This window comes from Lolium perenne, chromosome 2 (assembly GCF_019359855.2).
Source record: "Lolium perenne isolate Kyuss_39 chromosome 2, Kyuss_2.0, whole genome shotgun sequence".
Taxonomy (NCBI): domain Eukaryota; kingdom Viridiplantae; phylum Streptophyta; class Magnoliopsida; order Poales; family Poaceae; genus Lolium; species Lolium perenne.
Genome location: NC_067245.2, coordinates 132,353,430 through 132,359,355, shown reverse-complemented (window position 1 = coordinate 132,359,355; position 5,926 = coordinate 132,353,430). Strand labels below are relative to the sequence as shown.

At 39.4% G+C, this 5,926-nt stretch overlaps 1 long non-coding RNA gene across 1 annotated transcript; it reads right to left on the bottom strand.

The window, feature by feature from the left end:
• Positions 1-222: 222 nt before the first annotated feature.
• On the bottom strand, positions 223-2,844 carry LOC139836064 (uncharacterized). Its single transcript, XR_011751965.1, has 3 exons — positions 2,654-2,844; positions 1,563-1,622; positions 223-454 (listed from the first exon to the last, which is right to left on the bottom strand). It is a non-coding gene; the product is annotated as an uncharacterized lncRNA (long non-coding RNA).
• Between the last annotated feature and the right edge of the window lie 3,082 nt (positions 2,845-5,926).

Here is a 5,926-nt window from a genome sequence, read left to right as displayed (position 1 = left end):
TGCCGGAAAATGCATAAGGTTCAAAATTCAAACATCTTTTGATTGAAAATAGGATTAGACAAAATTTTCATTCTAGGGCCTTCCTATTTCTAATCAAAACCTAGGGTCTCGATCCTACAGGCAACACTATGCTCTGATACCATTCTGTAGCACCCTACCTTTTAATTAAAGGCAAGATACCTGTGTATAGTGCTATTCCCGAGATCACTGATAGCACACACATTACAAAATATAGTAATCATTGCAATAGTATCAAATTACTACAACGTAGATCCACAGGAGATAAAATAAAGTCTTACAAATTGCATAGTCACTTGGACTAGCTCAAATAATAATATTCAAAGCAAACACAGCGGAAATAAACTTCAATGAGCCTCCATCATCTCCATGCGCCACAGGCAGACATGTTGGAATGTAGACTCGAGATCCTACTAGTACCCGTCTTCAGAATAACCTGCACGTTTGAATATGCAGCCCCACGAATGGAGGTCAGTACAATGATGTACTGGCAAATGACACTTATTTAGTGGCTGTTTTGGACATGACTATCTACATGATATTTGGCAAGTGGAGTTTAGGCAAATTTGCATAAAGCCAATTTTATCCTACATTTTATTTCAAAACAAAACATTTTTGAAAATCTTTGAATGACATTTTGAAATCACACCATGGTTAAATCCTCCATGGGTTTTAGAATAATCACATGGTTACATCTCCCATGAGTTTTACAAGGTTGATCAAATTTTAAATACATTCCGAAAACAATGATGAGATTCTTCCGTACATTCCTTGCCTAGAAGCTCAAATTGTCCGTAACCGGGGACACGGCTAAGATCTTAGGTTTAACTCTCGAGAGGTTGTGCACTTTCACCTTACGACCCACCCTTCATAAGAATGAGACAAGATCTTTCAGAAGAAGAATTCAACCATACAAACTAGACCCGTTCCCTTGGCCATCGCCTCCACCCACTGTCTAGCCACAAGTTGAACCCTCACAACTTACTTAATCCCGGCAGAGCCCATAATACCATAAGGCTGCACTGGAAGCTAACTAAAACACGGACAACATGGTAATCTCTTTAATCCTGGGTGGCCAACCACAAGTGGAACTCACAGGCTTAAAACCCCTCACAGGTAGTAAACCCCACACGATCCCCTGGTGAAAACCAGGTGTGCAGTCAAAAGCGACCACTCTACAACATGCGAACTCTCAGGGATTCACCACTTCAGCCAACTAGGGGCGTGGACTTCACCATTTTAGCCTACTAGGGGCGTGGACCTGAGCAGCCGCCCACCATCAACCAATCCACCCAGGTGTTTCATTAGGGTTGTTAATTTTAAATTTTCAAACACTCACAACCAATAACGAAACAACAGTTGGCATTTGATGTTGCAAAACAAAAATTAAAGCATCCTAGCATTGGGTTCATGAGTAGCTACACACTACTAAGTTTGGTAAGCATAGCATAATAATTTACTTTTGAAAACAAAATCCTACCATGCATACTAGTTTCAAAACACTAATGCATAATTAAAATAAGTAGGATTTGAGTGTCACTTGCCTTTTTGGTAGTCGAAGCGCGTTCACTACTCTTAATCAAAATACGTGCCTCTCCGTACAACTATAACATAGAATATAGCACAACATAAACACACCATTCAACAACAACAACAAAAATAAACAAACATTCGATAGGAACAATCATAGACATGCATGCATGCTATGCACCAATTACTTTCACCAGATAAGTAGTGTGTAAGTGTTGTATTAGGTGTTCTCTGATATGTGCAATGTTAATAAAGTATTCTGGACATTTAATTTGATTTAGAAAAACCATTAATCGAGTATCTACTTAACATATACAACCTTATTAATTAGCTACTGCAAGCATTATGTGTTGTAAAAATATGATTTTGACCTCCCTGGATATGCTACACTAGTACAAGATTAGACCAATTGGAATTATTCAAAAATAATTTATAGAATTTGAATTATCATCAAATTACTGATTTGTATAAATTTTACTAAAGCAAGTTTGTGCACGTATCAAAGTTGTACAATTCTTATTCCATATTGTAGTACATGATCTGAGGATTCCAGAAAGTACAAAAACGTAAGATTTGGCCTAGTAGATTATTTTATACAAATTCTATAGTATAAAAGGTTTAATTTAACTATTTGAATTATGACGCAAAATCTAACACAAAACCTATACAGTATTATTGCATAAAGTTGTTGTACAGGTTAGGAGCTTTTCAAAACTATAAAATTTGCAAAATTTGACCTAGTGGTTGATTTTATAATGAATTTCTAAGTTGGACACATAATCTGACATTTAAAATTTAAATTTAAAACAAGTTTGACCGAGTTTGACTGAGACGCTGACTGTACTGATGACTGTATAGTTGACTGCTGACTGTACAGTTGACTGCTGATATACAGATCATTGATCATCAGATCATAAATAGGTTTGACTTTGGCCAGACTGAGTTGACTATGCTGATATCATGATGATGTCATAAATGTTGACAGAAAAAGTTGCTCAGATGGAAAAACTTTGTACATCAAAGTTGTATAGAATTAATAGATCTATTTAACGAATAAATTACTTTTACCAATGACACAATTAGTTTGACAAGATCAGAGTTATACCTTATAAGATCTGAATCTTGTAACACGGTTTTCTCCTTGCTCGGTGAACGAAACAAGGTGAGACTCGCGGCAATGGAAAGATCTTGACGAGAGAAACAACTTCCGTGTTGAAGTCATGACGATTCGAGATAGTTTTGAAACTCGATTCGGCTCCGGTTGACTCGAAATAGATCTGTAGATGAGCAATAAATCCGTACGTCAAATCGAAAAACTTTCTACATGAAAGTTGTAGACGATGATCAGATCTACATACTCAGCAAAGGAATTTGGATTTCGTGGAACGAGCACGAACTAATTGAAGGTTCCCTTTGTCAGACCTGACGCCTTGCGATGCGAAATTATCCGTGTATGGTGGATGAAAAGAGATGAGATTGGTCGGGATTGAATGATCTCGACGAGATCTACAACTTTCGTGTAGAACCCGAAGCGATTTGATGTGGTTTAGGGGGTCAAAGCAACGAGTTAAGATTTCGTTGATGTAAGGTTTCGAGAGGAGGAAAGGGAAAACGAAACTGCGGTTTGGTGGAGAGTTTATATAGGCCATAGGTCGGTGGAAAAGGTGGACCTCAAAGTTAGGAATACGTAGAAACAAACGGATCTGAATTTGAAGTTGTGTAGCTCAAGAAAAGTAGATTTAAGTGAAGATAGGTTTTCTAAACACGGGATTCTTTCTTTAGTTGACTGAACCGATCGATGGTGGCCGGCTGGCTGGCTCGGTCAGCCGGCTGGGCTTGGCCGCCTGCTGGGCCGGTCGGTCCGGCTGGCCGGCCCGTTTTGTTTTTTTTTTCTTTTTCTTTTTTCTATTACTTGTTTTTTTTATAAATGAGTTTTATAATTCCGATTTGAGTGAAACGAAATCCTATAAGTTTGTAAACTTATTTTGATCAGAATAGGACAACAAAAGGACTTAAATTTTACAATTTATTATTTTATAGCATTTTATTACTACTATGCCATTATGGCTATGTGTGAATAGTTTCAATATATGCTCACCGAACAAGTTTCTAAAAATTTGTAAAAATCAAAATAGTGTTTTAGGATAATAAGGAACCTGTTTAAAAACCATTTATGAAAATAAATTAATAATTATTTGCACTTGGCCTAAATGGCAACTTTGGCAATATTTTGCAAATAGAGTTTTCTAACGTTTTGTTTTCTCAAATAAAAATGCATTAAGGATTTTGAAAACCTTGAAAACAAAGATATGTTTGATTTTGAATACTTTGAAACCAAAAGTTTTTTTTTTGAAAACACTATTTTGAAATTAATGAGTAAATAACTTTAAAAAGTTTTAATTCTTTGTGAATTTTCAATCAAGTTCAATCAATCAAGCATTAAATTAAATTTTATTTTACATTCCGAAATTTAGAAAATTTCCGGGATGTGACAATATGACATAAAGTATGTACAAAACATGTGAGTATCATCAATAAAGTAGCATGGAACATAAGAAATTATAGATACGTTGGAGACGTATCAGGAACATGTGACTTGAAATGAATTTGAAACCTTGGAATGATGAGTAATTCCATTGAATGATTTTTGAAGGTGAATATGACTTGGAGAAGATGGTGATTTTTGATTAAAACTGATATTGGTTTGGATGCGATACCTTTCTAATTTTGAGTACCCCCACAATACTTGATTATGGGTAGGGCTTAACTAGAAGTTTATACATCTTAGTATGGGTTCCCTCTGAACACACATCATAGGGGTTATGCCGAGGCTGCCTCCGTTGTTGAGAAATGATGTGAATTGAGGTGAATTGTACGGCTTTGTCCCTGGCTATTCAAATGGCCAGAGTATGAAGATGAATAGAACTACCAAGGAGATGACCAGCAGGATGCCTGCGACAACTAGGAGTCTTCCGACGTCAAGTGTTGGCCTGTGGACTACAGAGTCCATTTCTATTTACGCTTCCTCTATGAACTTGTGTTTGTTCGTTGATCAATAGATCAACTATTTGTGTAATATGGATCGTGTGATTCAAGTTGTAAGACAATATGGTTTGTAATGAATGATGACTATGATATTCGACTATTATGCCTCGCAACAACAATATTCCTGGGATTGCGATGAATGACATAATAGGCATCTGGACTTAAAAATCCGGGTGTTGACAAGTTGGTATCAGAGCCATTGTTTGACCTTAGAAGACCCTAGTTAGAATAGACGTTCAGAAGAACTTAACTTTGAAAACAAATGAAGAGAATATTTATGAAAAGTTATTCACACTCTTGCCTTTGAGATCATTTCAAAAATTGATGAATCATGTTCTTTCTTATTTGAATCTACTTAAAATTTTGCCACACTTGTTCACTCTCTAACTTACTTATCCATTTCACTTTCAGATGGAGCCGAATGAACCCATCAACACCAAGTTCTACCAGCTTGGGAATGGAGGAAGCTTGATCTTCGAGCACGACCTCAACGCCCTCTCAGACTTCCTTGGATGCTCTCACCCCGAGTTCCACGGAATCGAGGTGGACGACCAGCCCGGAGGAGAGTTGCAGTGGATCATCACCGCTGACTTGAGGGGCAAGATGGAGCCTCCCACCTCGGAGAGGATCCTCTTCTCCTTTCGCGAGAGCAACTGGCTCGACGGTCTTGCACGTGCCCTTCAGGAGGCACTTGCTCGCCTCTGTGAGCAGAATGTGGTGCGCATCCTCGCATCTCGCTTCGCGCATCTTGTGAGGCGTGATGCCATGGGAGTGCCCATGGAGCTGCAGCCGCACCCGGAGTTGAGGCACCATGCTGAGTACCTCGACTTCATGCTGTACCAGACTCAGAAGGATCTGGACGCCTCCCGCGCTTACGCCAACCAGACCCGCGCTCACATCACCGAGCAGGGTGAGGCGATCAAGCTACTCGCCCGCGACCGCAAGACCCTTCGTCAGCAGCGTGCCAAGAAGGACGCTACTATTGTGCGCCTTCGCGCCCAGATAGCATCTTTGGACGCCACTGTCAAGGCCCAGGAGGACCAGCTGAGAGAGATGGAGGAAGACGACGGAGGTATAGACCTTCAGGGAGGAGGAGCCTTCCTGAGCGACGCGACGACTTTGAGGAGGACGAGTTCACCGAGGAGGAGGACTACGAGTTCCTGGAGGCAGGACCCGACGACTTCGTCCCGATCGATGTTGATGATGAGGAGTATTTGCACTTGATCACTTATGTAGGTGTGAGTTGTATCCCGCCCGTTGTATCGTAGCATGAGTGAATGGTTCTTAAAACCATGGGAAGTGTTAGTGTGTTAGTTTGTAATGTGTGTTGTTG